Below are 16,108 nucleotides of genomic sequence, written 5' to 3'. Positions count from 1 at the left end.
TCGGCTTAGACATAAAACAATTGAATTTGAATGATCTGTCAGTGGGCTCGGCTGAACCAAAGGGGAAATGCGAATATTACAAAAAAGACTGTTGGTGTATTCAGATAAGCTCGCAGGGAAAATCCTCAAAGGATAACTATTAAAACTTACCACCAAACAAAAAGTAAGATTCAAATGGCATTATACAGAGGCTATCTCCAAAAAGCTGGGAGATCCCTTCCCTCTCTTTTTTTACACATCACTGCAGCTTTTGCCAAAATAAACACCTGCACCTTCTCACAGTCTTCAAAGACTACCTGTCCTGCGGGGTGGGGAAGGGAGTGCAGGTTTGCCTGCTACCTTGGCTTGCTTAAGGGAAGACCATGCTGCCCTTCAGTCAAATTTTCCTGATGGATCACCGGAATGTTATGATTCTGGAACTGCACAAGCTCTGGGAGCACATCCTTGCCATGCATGTCTGCACAAATACAGACAAATCGAGCACCGACAGGGTACAGACGGAGATATTGTGAAAAGGCAGTGCTAGGTATTGGGGTAAGACAAGTCTCAGGCATCAAGGAGGTGGAGAAATTATCCCCCCAAATAGGTGGCAAAGTAATATATTTCTTCTGCCCTGGGCTGCAAAATGAAGTACAGTTCAAATGGATGGTTCCTGGTGATACCCAGCGCAGTGGCAGCACTGTGTAGCAGGCAAGGCAGAGATTTATGACACTTGTGCAAAGTCTGCTTCTTAAAAGGTGGGGGCCAATTGGCCTCTGCCTCTGAGAAGGAAGGCAGCAGATAACACCCTGCTCTGGGAGGGAGCTGTCAGCATGTTCAGCCCCTGGACATCACACCCCTGCCCTGCCAGAACTTTCCCTTGTCAGAAGGAAGGGAACCGCTTTGGGTTTCAGGACACTGAATGTCCCCTCATCAGGGGCTCAGATGTCCCCTCCTGAGCAAATAGCACCAAGGGAGGTGTTTGAATTTATTGTGCAAGGCAAGTATATTCTGTGTTCCAAATACATTTTCTGTATTTCATACAGGGCTGCAGCTACAACAGCAAATCCATAATTCCTGATCAGCTCCGTGAACATCTGCTGTATATAAACTTTTAAATGGGCATGACTAACCTGCCAGTGCCACTCAAAAGCATGGGAAGAAAGTAGAGAAAGGACTCACAATGCAGCTGACTGCTGGCCTTTCAGAGGGAGTGCTGGGATTCTCCCCTCACTCTGTATTTTAGGTATAAATGCTTAAGGAAGGAAGAAACAAAAGACAGAAGTTCTATCAATGTCTCTATATTAATTTTATCATTTTTTTGACATAGGTCTCCAGGCAAATCTGGCACCAGCTTTTATGTGTTTTGCTTTTAATGGAGAGCTGATGGGAGATGTCACTATTATTCATTCCTTCTATCAACTTCTGCTATGGGAAAAGGTGGGTTCCTGCCCTTTTCCACCTTTTTAAATGTTACATGCTGGCTGGCTGTGTCCCATCTGCCTACCAGCCCCTCTGGGGCCCATTGACTCAGCACAGTTTACAGAAGACCCAAACAGTCAATAAGAGAGGGATGCATTGTAGAAACAATTGGGACATTGGGCTTAACGAGGTTATGTAGGAGTTCTATCCCCAGCCTCCCCAAAATATGCATTTTTCACGAATATTAAGGAAGGTAGATATCCCAAGGAACAGAAAAGGAGATTTCAGAGAAATACAGCACCATCAAAAGCCTTGACTCCTTTTCAGATGAGATTTTGTAGAGCACAGTGACACAGACAAGTCTCTTCCCTGGGTCAGTACCAAAGAAATAATCCAACAGAGTGCAAAACAGCTCTGGGCTACATTTCTAATAAAATATGCAGAGGACCTGACCACCTTATGCAGGGATTCACTGAAGAAACAGTGCTGTCATGTAATTACCAAGCATGGTAATGGTACACGGGGCCCTCCCTAAGGTTGCACAGACAACATTAGCTGTGGCATTTCCTAACTTTTAAGTATTTGACTTAGTAACATTAGCATTACAGTAATGCATTTTCAGTATAATTTCTCAGCGTTTTCTTTAAAAGTCAACTTAGAAGCTGTTCCATGCTGCTGCGGAGGCTGGGGCGGGTTGGCACCTGTGGAGCTGTAATACAGGACTCCACCACTTCAGCCAGCAGCGCCAGCAGCAGCTCGACTAAAACGGCGCTGATGAGGGGATCAACCACTGGAAGACTGTGAGGACACTTCATTCAGTGATTTGACAGTGTCTTCCTGACGAAGAAAGTTCTGAGAAACAGGAGCCCTAAGCTGACCTTCAAGGAGGAGAGCAAAGTTCACTGCCACGGACTTTGGACTCTTTGGACCCTGGCTCCCCAAACTTGCACATCTTCTGTTGCTGTTGGATTTGCTTCCATTCAGTTGACTCCATGGGCTGCTGCCCCTCTTTCTTTGTAGCTGACTTTCTCTCATGTTATTTCTCCCTCCCCAGACTACTCCTTGTCACAGTCTGTTCCTTATCCCACTGCCCTAAAAGAGGCATTTCCTCAAATATCCCTTCCCCTCTGCTCTACCCCAGGCATGAATATACCCTGAGCACAGAGGAAAGCAAACTGCTTAGCATGGTAAATTAGGCCACGTGGTGTTTCAGGCTGCCTTAACTAGACCACTCCTTGCAAGACTGTTTAAAACTAACTCGGGTATCATAATTTGCAATCCACAGTGTAGACATATCAAAATGTCCTTGTTCTCATTTCCACTGCTTGCTGCCATAGCAACCCCTGGTCAAAAGGAAATTTCCATTGATATCAGAAGGAGCAGCATTTCACCCAGGTGAGTTTTTACTATGTGGCACATATTTTATTAGCATGTGTTCCTGATGCGGAGATCCTCAAATCTCCTATAGCACCTAATGTAGAAAACACTACTGCTAAGTCCTGCTCTTAGCTGGTCCTCTTCTACTGGAAGCTACAGAAGTAAAGGACCTCCTGCTATCTACATGAATATCATCCAAGAGCTGATTTGTAGTCTAAATAAATGCAAAAGGCCAGGAGGAGCTCCAGAAAATGTACATCACCTTGCCCTCCTGAGATTATTATCACAGATTTAACTCAGATACATGATGATGATGATTTCTAGCTTTGCATGGTACCCTCTTGCTTGCTCTTCTTTCATATAAATTATTCCATGTATCAGGGAGATTTAGCAAAAGGATCAACAACTGAAAGCTTAGTCTGTCTGATCAGTTGAAAAAAAGTTTGCTGTTTGCTATGGAAAAGGCAATCAGTGCTGCAACAAGTTTTCAGACTCATATGTATGGCAACCATTCCATATGTTGCTACAGAATTGGAAGAGATCTTTATGAGAACTGTACCTGGATTTGCAATTTGCAAATGGCAGGATTTATGAAAGGAAAATCTACCAGAACTGCTCCTCACCTTCTGACTTATACATGTATTACTTAAGGGCAGCCAAAAGCAGGACAGGGAAGTGGCAGAGTACTTACTCCTTTAAAGTATATAAAGTATTCTACAATGCAACTTGTAGCACTCAGTACAGCTGACAAAAGCTGACATTAATGGCAAATCAACAGATCTGGGTGGCATGGAGAGGAACTTGGTTCCTTTGCAGAGAAGGAGCTCTTGTCTATTAAGAAGCTCTGTCTATTTGAAAAAAATGGAATTTAACTATGTAATCTCAGGATGAGTTGTATAAATATATTCCTCTAGATTTATTGGCTTGTCTTCATAAACAGCTGTGAGTCTGTGCTTTTTGTTCAGAGATGTAAACCAGCACAGCATGTTGGAGAGGGTGAATACACAGTTATTATTCAGTATGTAAGAAATTAGAGAAAGAGACTGGGAAGTCCACTTGTTACAGAAATCAACTCCTTACTTATCTTTTGGGAAAGCATTCTTCCTAACTTGCACCACTGTGCTCAGTAGGTGCCTCTGCATGCTAAAGGGAGAAAGGTACCATGCCTTGCTTCTGGGTCATTTCTGTCATATATGGCATTTGATTTTCTGGGGCAAAACAAACAAGCTTGTTCCTTCCTGCACTGATTACCAGAATCAGCCCTCCTCACCCCTCACTTCTCCCCACCCTCCTCCTGCCCCAACTATATGGAATGTCCAGGATTGGTTCCTAAAGCACCTTTTACCTACAAAATACAGCTCTCAGTTCCCAAGGCAATTCCTTTCAGAGATTTGTTGACAACAGGGAAATGTAAAGGGAAACATCAGAGGGTCTCCATATTTTTACTCTCTCAGACAATCCGAATACAATGGCCTAATTTGTGGAACAGCTTCTCTTTTTAAAAAAGGAGAAAATACTGCAAACTGGTCTATGAGAGACATGCTTCTTATTTTGTTTTAGTGCACTACCACTGCAGTAAGATGTGCTGAAAAGTGAGCCATACCCTCCTGGGCACCAGTGCAATCCCCTTGCCTTCACTGGAAAAGCAACAGTGCAACCTAGGGGAACTCCATAAAACATCTGGTTGAGAAGACATGAGAAGAGCAGGACTCTGCTTTTCTCCCTCCTCAGAGGGAGAAATGCATACTTTTTGCATTGGGTCAAAAAGTAACAATTTGAAAGTGTGATTTTACAAAAAATTAAGGAAATCTGATCACTGGTTAAAAAGCAGATCAATGAGGACATGATTTTTGCAGGTAACATGTCTTCTGTACATTTATAAGGAAGTTTATTGTGAAGGCTCACAAAGATTTTTAAACGCTTGAAAACATTAACTCTCTACCCTCTATCATGATCCATACTATTGTTACCAATTGCATCTCTGCTCCAAAATTAAAATTATTTAAACAGCATCTTGTGTTATATTCAGCCTATTCTGCTCTGTTCTATTATATTTTATTCTATGATTTTTGAAAGAAGCATAAGTATCTCAGGATGTCAGGAGGTTTAATTTTCTCTCATACCTTCATGGGTAGACAATTATAATTCTGATTTGAAGAACTTTAAAGCGGACGCCTGCCCCACTTCTGTTCTAACGCTGACGGGAAACATGCTGCATATCCCTCTTGCTAACTTTGGTGCTGTCACATAGTCACAAATCTTATTTCCTGCATTTGGAGGTGACAGGTATTGTGCCTCTGCTACCAGCCTTTCTTATCTAAAGATGCCTTGTTTCAGGAGCCTTTTCTATGGGCCCAACGGTGAGGAAAAATTGTAATTATTTTCATATTCCTCATTCTAGACAAAACCTTTGTAAGGACAACAACATTGCTTGCAATGTGGGGAGCTGTACAGCCACAGCATGCCAAAAACATGAGATTGCCACCAAAATAACCCCACTGAGGCCTTTTCTTTTCTCTGTTCAACCATTAGTTTTGTCTCAGGGACAGCTGCAGAAGGGTGTCTATCTGCACATACCACTTCATCTCTTAGACTTGGATATAAATAGAGTGGGAAGACAAAAACCCAGAGGAGGGTGTAGAGTTCTGACTCTTTTCTGCAGCAGATATAACCGTCCATCACATTCTTCACATGGGTGAAGCCATAAGGGAAGAGGACACAGATAGGGTTGATTTCCATCTCCAGTCTCTCCACAGACAGAGCTGCAGCTTGCACAGTGACTGGAACACGACTGGCTCAGGAAATGAAGAGTAGCACATCACTCATTTTTCCTGCCTGTTTGCTCCTAATTATCTTGCAATACATCTCACTGGTAGTTTTATCATACAGAAAGACAGAAGGTCTTTCTTCTGGTTACAGCACATAATGAATACTTTTAAAATGGCTTGCTATTCATTCCTGGGAAAACCTCAATCTCTTTCTCCCTTCCTCAAGCTCACTGCCTCTTCTTCTGGGGTTATTGTTTTGGTTTTGAGTTTTTTAGGGGAGAGGTAGGATATCAATTCTCTGATAATGTATCCTGATTAAAGGAAAAGAAGGGCCAGCAGAGGTGGCTTTCCCTTTCTTTTGATGACTGTGGCCACACTGAAAGAAATGTCAACAATCTCCATAATTTAATTTTGTCTAATACAACACCTCTTACAGGCTTGAGCTATGCAGCTCCTGTGTACCCCTTAGTACAAATCAACAGAACCACTTTTACACTTGTCTTCCAATATTTCTCTCCAACCTCAGAGAAACAGAGAATTGCTAGAGGGCAATGAACTCTCATTTTGGCATTGACATTTCTGCAATCCATCTCCCTCAGTTGGGAGACCCTTTCACAGATCCGGAACCTCACTAGCATAAGGAAGAATTAGTATAATTAAGAATTAGACTCAGGGTCTCTAAAATGGGAATCATAACAATGACTAACGTCACAAGAGTGTTTTCAGAATTAATTCATGTAAGTAAAGCACTTACAAGATAAAAATGTAGAAGCTGCCACATCAGATTAGACCACTGCTTCTTCTAGTAGAACATCCCATGTGCAACAAACAGCAGCAATTAATGCAGGGTAGCAGATCTGGGGTCCCCCCTCTGTGCAGGAAAAGGGTTCAGTCTAAGAATAGTCAATGGTGGTAGTCCTTGGTAGCAGTATTATTTTATCACTTAGGTGAGCTATTTAAGCCCCTACAACTGATTGTCACTAAAAAATAGTTGTCTTGCAATGAAAGGAAGGAACCAGGCTCATCAAGAGTCAGGTACAGTGGCTGCACATTTGTTTCTGTGCAGGCCAGTTTCTGAAAAAGAGTTCCTGCTTATCAGTGAGAGAACCTAAAATTATTCTAAATTATTCTAAAAATCTCAAGTTTCAGAAGGAGTTATTGAAAAAATGGACAGTAGTATATAAGTACTTCTAAAATTGGTATAGAGAAAGATGTATACATACATGCATAGATGAACAAGCTGGTTAAAAAAGTAACCTCATCCTCACTGGCTCTGCCTTGAGCAGGGCCAGGGCTGGAGCCAGATGACTTAAGAAGGTTCTTTCTGATTTTTATTATTCCAGGATTCTGTGAATCCACAATTTTCCATGGCAGAGCTCTGTCATTGAACATGAAACAAATTGTGATAAACATAATTTTCAAGGCAAATATTTTCAGGGAAGTTTCTTGGGTTGAGGATAGAAACTAGTTCAAAGTTAAGAGGCTCCCATGCTCCCTCACCCACTGGCGGGGTCCTAGTCTTAGTCTTTTAAAAGCTAGTTTCTTTATGAAAAAGTTTCATAAGGTTTCATTCTCATACTCCAAAACTGCAAATATTTTCACCGTCTTCTGGCCAGCTCACCTATATAACTCTGCATTCTGCAAGTATCTCCAGACCTTACATCACTGCCAACATCTGTTGCATCAAGGGCAATGACAATCTTTCTGTGATATTTCACTATCTTAGATGGTTTGACAACTTTATTTTAATTCTTACAGATTTTTCTCTTTATGAAACAGCCTTATCTTAAAAGTAAATGGATGGGTTCAGATGAGTTTGTCCTAATCTAAGAGCTAGATTTTAAAATTTAGTTTTACTTTTGTATTAATCATTCAGTGTTTAATAGAAACAATCTATACAATGCAAAGCCCTCCTGACAGACAAAACCACAATATGTTTCTGTTCATGATTCTATTCTATTCTATTCTATTCTTGCTATGCTATGCTATGCTATGCTATATTCTGCTTCTGGACAGTGTAATGAAAAAACAAACAAATTAGAAGATAATCTGTGAAAAAACAAAATCCCTCATAACTGACCGAACCATAAATGAGTCTTACATTACAGGGACTGGATAAAGTATCATCAGTGCCAGATTATTACATAAGAATATGTTAGTAATGTAGCAGCAGTCTAGTCTTTTAAGATGTGAAAGAGCGTTATCTAACCTCTCCGCAAAGTTCAGGAAGAGGAGCCATATGTCCAAATAATAATTTTCTTGCTGGTGTTTAACATGTCAGTTTTTTCAAGGGGACTATTTCAAGTTAAAAAAAAAAAGGCGTGAAATGCATTTTGATTTTTTTTCCTTTGGCAAAAGCAGCTCATTTTCAAGCTTGCAAGGAAACAAGAAAAACAAAATCAAATGTCAAGTAGATTTGCTCTTTGTTGTAATTAATACGCAAGCAGTTCCTTGTAGATGGTCCTGAGCCTGAAAACAAGTGTTGCCAGTTGTGATGCTATTAAAAGTAGTTCTCAGGGCTTTAAAGGGCCAAATGTAGAAGGAGTGAAAATCCCAACTCCAACCAGTGGCCCTAGGCCAGTGTCCATCAGCTGAGGGTATGACCACAAAAGAAGGACAGCACAAAGCCCTGTGGCTGAGGATGTGCTATGGGCTTGCAGCACCAGACTCTACGTGCGATGAGACAACAAAGAAAAGTAGGGCAGACTTCTTCAGAGCAGGAGGAGGGGAATGACTACCTGAAAATAAGGAAATTCCAAAGCCCCACGTGGCAGACTGTATGTATGCTCAGTTTCTGGTCGAGGAAGTTACGTGAGATTTCTCTTTGAGTCAGAGCAATGTAGTGGATAAAAAGGCCCTGTCTAGCCAGGGGGATTTCCTGAGGCCATCACAGACCAGCTCCACACGCTGTTAAGAGGCTCGTTTTCATAAGAGTTCTTGTTGCATTTGTATCGCTGGCTCCAGGCCCCTAGAGCTTCAAGTGCCACATCACAGTGCTACAAGCCCAGTGCTGAATGCTTGGCACACGACCAGGCATCTTCCCTTCCCTCTCTCTGTTCCCTCAAGTCAGCAGGTGGGGCTCCAGGGCTCCATCTTGTTTTAATTTGTGTGTGGAATTTTTTTTTTGAGAAGAAAAAAATAAAGGCAAAATTTCCCATTGAATATTTGCTATTCTTCTTTCCCCCAAGTTTTTCTGTAGAGGGGTTTGGAGATAGACAGAGAAAAAAAAAACCAACATTTTTTTTCTTCCTCAACAAAGGAGCTTGATATTTTTCCTCAAACGGTATGCTGGAAACACTTCATCACTGAGGGCTACTGGCCTGAGATCTGCTCATCTTCACATCAGGATGAATCAGTAGCAATTCCAGTGAGGTCACCAGGAGTGCTCTGGCAGGCAGCTCCCCTTGCCGCATGCAGGGTCAGCTCTGCCGAGCCAAACTCTTCCACAGGACCAGCCAGGGCCCACGCCCCATGCCAGGTCACAGAATGGGTGTAAATGGATGCAGGGAAAAGAAAACATAAACCGCTACCAACTTTCCCTGTGAAATAATCATAAAAGTGCTGGAACTCAAATGCTGGAGGGAGGAATTGGACAAAGCCAGCACCACCAAAAGACCCTACCAACAAAAGTGTGTGATACTGACCAGGATAACAGAGAACCAGGGCAACATATATTATTTTGTTACTTGCTTTCCCACACACTGATGTCCAATGTGTAATTCTCTCCTATCATTTAGGTCACTGCTGGATTTAGCCTTATGGGTTTGAACAATTAATTATTTTCAGCGATAGAACTATTCAATTTTCAAAACTGGTTTAACAGTAGATTAGTTCTAGATTAAATAATTTAACTACAGATCCGTAGTAGGTGTTTATTGTACATTAAGTTGGCAAATCATTGAGCAGATATTACTTTTTAAGGTTTAAATACAGTTAATAATTTATGATACTACATTGTAAGCTGGCTGAATAACCATCACCTTGGAACACAACAGCCAACACCTCCAAATTTAATCTCTTCTCCAAAAAGCCTTGTTCAATCTTTTAAATGGTCAGCTACATGGAGAAAGGAAGGAATGTAACCACAAAGACTAAGAAAAGAAAGCTGCTTAACTCTGTGAGCAAAATCTCTCAGGTTGCTTGACCTTAAAAAATTGCAGTGCCTTGGTTTCTCCATCTCTGCGTAACAGTGGTACCTAATTAATTGATTGCTATAAACACCATGCAGTTATTTATAAGATACTTTTCAGCAAACAACTTGAAGCAGATATTTCAAATGACTTCTCAAAAAATCTTATGAAATGGCCCTTAAATTCAAAGAACTATGTGCTCGGGTATTCTGTTAAATCCAGATTCATTCTATGTCTCAGTTTCCCCTACAGATAAGTGCTGAATATATGACCTTCCTACTTCACAGAAATCCAGGGAAAGCTAAGTCATTAGTACTTGCAAATCCTTGGGCAGAAAGTCTTGGAGAATGCCTTAACATTAGATACCATGGATAATTGAGGCAGAAGAGGCCCAGAGCTCTCATCATAGGAAGTTTTGGGGTTCATCACATCAGAACCAAAAAGATCTGAAGTCAGTTTTGTACAGAGCATCTGGGAGCCATGAAGATGAGTTATGCTCCACTTTCAGGGGAGAGAGAAGGGCTTCAGGCTGCGCCCTCCCATTCAATTTTTCACTCACAGTGAGAAGGGCAGGCTGCTTCTGCTCTGCTGTAAACAGGGACATCACACAGATACCTCCTTTCCAAAAGGAAATGCAAGAGTGAGAAGAAGTACATGGACAAGGGATGAAGGAAGGGCAGATTTTCAGTTTTCACCATAATTTCAGAAGTGGCAAAATTACTTTCCAGAAAAGGAGAATACTGGAGATACATAAACTAAATGGGCTGCTCAAATGCCATATTTAAGTTCAACCAATCATATTATTAAGGGCTAGGAATGATCAGAAGTGTGCAATTGGACAGCTGCACTAAATATGGCCTTTACCCTCCTGCAGTGCTTAGGTGGGGACAAACCGAAATCAAGGCATTGGAGGTTAAGTTCTGAAAGAGAGCAGAGAAACTTGTCCTCCCTCTTATTATTATTATGAGGTCTGAAAGGCTGCAGACAGAGCACTCATCCTTGGAGAAGCCACGGTGTACATTATGGAAATAAACTGGAAACCCAGTTAAAGGTTAGCACATCTTTTTCCCTCCAGTTGTCATTGATATGAATGAAGCCCATTCTTGCACTGGCAAAGGGAAAGAAAAGATGAGTTAATGTCACCCTCCCTTCTCTAAGTTCTCAGATTTGATGACTAACAGGCTACCACATTTCACTATGAAAAAGGCCTGGTTTTTACTTAAGAGCCCCAAAAGTATACAGAGATAGTAATTTTCAAGGTCAGAGGGTTGTTTTGACATTTAAGAAATACTAAAACAGAATTTCGCTTTTAAATTTGTAAACCAAAACTACTTCCTGACCTGAGAGACAATCTGCCAAATTTCTAGCTGACCCTAGGCTCTACAGACTAAACCAAAATTATCAGATATATTGTGTTGTCCAGTTACATGCCTCTGATTTTAAAACTAAATTTTGATCAGCCTTAAAAGAACACAGTTTCTGAGACCCTTTATAGCAGTAACACTCAGTTCTTGTCACAGTAACTGAAGAAGCTTTCTTTAATAACTACTTTAGTAGAGTTTTTTGCTTACTATTGGAGAATTCAATTGCTTAATATACACTAATAAACAAATAAGGGAAATAGAAGCATTTCAGCATACAGAAACCAAAAACCTCCTTTTATTTAACATCAAGCCTTTGATCCTCCCACCAATCCTGTTGCAATACAAACCAATTTCATTTAATGTTACATCTGACGAGCCAGACTTCTGTGAGATTTCAAAACTCTCCTAAATCCCTGGGCAAACTGTAAGTGGGCAGAGGGGAAGGTTCACAAATTCACAAATAGCACATACATACAGGTGAACTGTGCAAACAAAGGTAGCACAACCTTGCTGTGCCAGCTCAACAAAACTTTGTGCACATATAGAGTATCAAAGGGTCATCCTGTTGCTTAAGGTGTGCAAGAGATTGCATTGCTTCTCCTTGCAGCCTCTTTCTGTCACAACCCATTCTGCCTGCCTTCCTGGCTCACTTGTGTAAAGTGGGCTGTAAAGCAGTGATTTTATTTTAAATGGAGGCACTGTGCTTTCTGCTTTGCTCTTACACCAAAACAGTCAAACTAATTTTGCTGTTTCAATTAGGCAAGAGAAATGAAACTTTTACTTGTCTTTTCTGTCTCCTTTTTTTTCAGCAAAGTTTTCAGACTGAAAACTTTCAGCCCAAACTGGTAACACCTTAAGATGCAGTCCTGCAAAGGCAGCTGAGCTGAAGAACATAAACCTGTTGGAGTGGAGTGGGAGCAAAGAGGATTCTGTAAAGCGTCTGCTGCTTCCTAAATGCATCCCTTATGCACCCATGCTATTTAAATTATGCCAGTTCTTGTATGGACTACAATGGGAAATTCTAACACTGTTTATTAGATTTGTTTCTCCTACTTCAATCATAGTTGAAATGTAATTGTAATAAATCTTCTGTTTGTTGGGGGTTTTTTTGTTTGTTTGGGTTTTTTTTTTTTTTAAGTTCTGTTCATAATAGTAGGAAAGCAGAAAATTTGTCAGCCTGCAATGCTGTTATATTCAACTGACCTGGGCATTACAGGATGCAACTTTTCTCTAGGAAAGGATATCTTCAACAGACAACCCAACTCACTGGCTTCTGCCTTTTGGTAGTTCTTCTCCTCTTTTCTCTATGCAATCATCTTAACATATCATCCTCTAGCCAACAAATATTTAAAATTCATACAATCTAAAAGATGACTCAGAAAGCAAGAATTGATGAGTTCTAACAAAAAGACCCACGAACCTGGCACTTCCTGGTGCTTAGGGTGTTCACATACAAGAAGAAGAGATACACATAACAACACTGCTCAGCCTTTGAATTTTTTTAGGTATAAGACTCACAAAACACTTAAACACAATAGCGGAGAAGTTTTGGATTAGATAATATATTTGTGAAGCTGAGGAGGTGATACTGCTAGCAAAATGAGAAGAGTATCATTTTCTTTTAATGACCAGTTAAAGGCTGGCTTAGGCTGTGATTCTGGTTTTGGCAGTAATACAGGGACAGCTTCTTGTGAGAACCACTGCAACACTAGACAGCTCAAAATGGAAATGATAAAGGGAAAACAAAACTGAGGCCCTTCACGAGCAAAATGGTCAATATATAGGACATGCTGCCAAAACTTTTGAAAAGTGGAGAAAAGACTGATGACACCTGGTTTTGCTGAGGGAAATCTGTGGACTTAGGTGCTCCTACCTGGCTAAATTCAAGTTTTTCCTCATGTAAATTAATAGTTTAGGTACAGAGATTAAATCTAACCAAATCTAGGGCTACTGCAAATGTGCCTGCAAAGATGGCAATGCCTCATGATTACCATTTCTCAAGAAGCTCAGATCAACTGTGGTAAGAAAATGAAATTATGTCCTACTGAAAATATCAAAACCAAAGTCTTAATCTGAGGTTGCTACTGGAAATCTGCATAATGCACAAGGCAGCACTGAATCTTCGCTCCCAGAACTGGTGACTTTGCCAAGTTAAAAAAGTAAAAGCCATAAAAAGCCTGTTTAATTGGGAAAGTAAGACAATGACAAGGAGTGGGCTTGTTGAAAAAGTTAGAAAAGTATCTCTACAAAACCTCTGCTAATATCCAAACTTCAAGAGGAGTGGTATTCTGGTGAGCTGGGTCGTGGTTCACACCATGAAGATGAAATGAGGTGCAACAACAGGACATCAAGTGATTTCCCCACCATGGGGAGGGAGTTTTACAGCTGGGGTTAAAGGGAAAAATTCATGTTCTTGCTCCTGTTAGCAAACCACAAGCTTATATTGCTTTTACTACAGATTTCCCTTCACCATACTGTACTTTTCTTCTTGCTGACTGCTCAGTGTGACCATCCAAAAACACTCCTATTTGTGTTATTTTTCACACACACCACCCTGAAAAAAAATTCAGTATGAAAGTAGAGCAGTTTCCTCCAATACAGTTCAACATCCAAACTAAGCAGCAGTAAAATCATATTTATTCAGTGACTGAGGTTTCAAACAGTAAAGTTATTGTTAGAGAGTTATAGACTGAACCATGCACTGAAAAAGACCCCAGAAGAGGTTTCTAGTGACAGGTCTCTCACCTTGACAGTTCTTGAGAACAGGGGGAGAAGGAGGGGTGTATGCACACTTGAAATGGGTGTGATATTTGAATGCAGTCAAGTTTCACGATCACAGCAGCCAGAATTTGGCAGACTTTGCCTTTGGGAACGAGGTGTGGAGACAGAAAGAAGGGAGCTGGCTACCTGAGCCCAGCCCATGTGTGTGAGAGAGGCTGTTCACCTACAAGCTGGGTGTGCCCGAAGCAGGAGGCAGAGGGAGAGAGAAGCCAGGAGCTCCCTGATGCCAAGCATGCTCCCACACTGCCAAGCTGAGCAATCCAAAGGCACGGGTGCTAAATGTGGTCTTCTCTTTCTGTGCAGACTCTAGCAAACCCTCCACCTTTCTCTATGTCTTTGTTTTCCTGTTTGAATATGAGATATTCCAATGAAATATAAATATTAATATTTGATTAGTGCTCAGCTACAAAGCTTAATTCCTAAAGTCTAGTATAGATCTTTGAAATCCTTGAAAAACTATATAAATATGAATCCTTTTATTTTTATAGCATTACATTAACGACTGTACAGTGGAAGTTGATGAATTAAATAATCTCTGTCTATATTTGCTCATACCTTTGTGAAACTGTTACCTTTTCAGCTGCTATTTCTCATGCCTTGTTTCAATCCAGAAATGTCATTTTTGGTAAAGTTTTGCAAAAACCCATTCAGCTGCTTTTGAGTCATCCAAGTATGCAAAAAACAGTTTCCAGCTGTTAAGTTTTCCATAAGCCTTTTTTTCTCAAACATGCTTGTATAATTATAACACAGCTTTGTTTTAAAACATCAAACTTGACACGTACATAGTCCTGAAAGAGAAGTAGCAGCACCGACATGTTTGAAACCATTTGGTTTTGGAATAACAAGGTTTCTACCATATCAAAATATCTTTATTTTCCTAAAAATTCTTCTAGACACTGGACTACACATTTATAACTGTAGACAGCCAATTGTGCAAATGACCGGTAAAAAAAAGAAAAAAAAGAAAAAGGATAAAAAATAGATACTATTCTTGCAATCTTTGACTGAGCTGTAGCAGGAAGACTAGGGGACAGTTTTAATTACTGCATATTTGCATTTTGGTATAGAATGGCATCAAATCAGACTGGAAGCAATCCTCCCTTGTATTCTGCCTAGATAGAAATGCACTGACCTGATATCAAGCAGTGAAGAATCAGCACTTTCACAGAATCACGGGCTAGGTTGGAAGGGGCCACAGTGGATCATCTGGTCCAACCTCCCTGCTCAAGCAGGGTCATCCCAGAGGACATGGCATAAGTGTGTCCAGATGGGTTTGGAATATCTCCAGTGAGGGAGACACCACAGCATCTCTAGACAACCTGTTCCAGTGCTTGGTCACCTGCACAGTAAAGAAGTTGTTCCTCGTGTTCAAGTGGAGCTTTCTGTGCATCAGTTTCTGCCCGTTGTCTCTTGTCCCATTGCTCAGCACCACTGAGCAGAGCCTGGCTCCATCCCCCGGCACCCTCCCTTCAGATACTGACAGACATTGCTGAGATCCCCTCTCAGTCATCTCTTCTGGAGGCTGAACAGGCCCAGCTCCCTCAGCCTTTCCTAAGAGGGATGCTCCAGTCCCTTAATCATCTTTGTCATTCTGCTACCCTGGCTTCAGGAGCTCCATATCCCTGCTGGATTGAGGAGCCCCGAACTGCACACAGCAGATGTGCCTCACCAGGGCTGACAGAGGGGCAGGATCACCTCCCTTGACCTGCTGACAATGCTCTTGCTAATGCACCCCAGGATCCCATTGGCATTCTTGGCCACAAGGACACACTGCTGTTCTTATGTACCTTTATAAGATTCCCTCTCAGCCATCTCTTCCCAAGGCTGAACAGGCCCAGCTCCCTCAACCTTTCCACATAAGAGGGATCCCCCAGTCCACTAATCATCTTTCTATCCCACTTTATTTAATCTGGAATATTTCAGGTTCTAATGTCTTAGGGAAGTAAGTGTTGGTTTTGAGAATATTAATGATGGCTGAAACAGTAGCTGTAGTCTGAGGGATTATTGGATTACATGGGTTTCACTCTCAGAACTGTTTTTTATATATGAGAATATAAAGGAATATGCAGCTTTTGTGCCTTGCATGAACTACTGGCCTCAGCATGAACTCTTCTGTCAGCCTGGAGGAATTCTTTCTAAGGATCAAAAAATAAAATCATTGCATGTGTAGGTTTTTATATGGGTCTCTACAGTGATGATTTGTATAGAAAACAAGAGACTCCATAGTTGTTTCTTATTCAAAGTAAATAGCAGTATCTCCTGCTCCTGCCTTTCCTGGGACACATCC

General features: G+C 41.1%; 1 protein-coding gene across 3 annotated transcripts in view; it reads right to left on the bottom strand.

The window, feature by feature from the left end:
- Positions 1–16,108, bottom strand: part of ZBTB20 (zinc finger and BTB domain containing 20) — a 473,812-nt gene that overhangs the window by 91,419 nt on the left and 366,285 nt on the right. The window lies entirely within an intron of this gene.

The sequence above is a fragment of the Agelaius phoeniceus genome, chromosome 2 (assembly GCF_051311805.1).
Source record: "Agelaius phoeniceus isolate bAgePho1 chromosome 2, bAgePho1.hap1, whole genome shotgun sequence".
Classification (NCBI taxonomy): domain Eukaryota; kingdom Metazoa; phylum Chordata; class Aves; order Passeriformes; family Icteridae; genus Agelaius; species Agelaius phoeniceus.
This window is presented reverse-complemented; position numbering and strand designations above follow the sequence as displayed.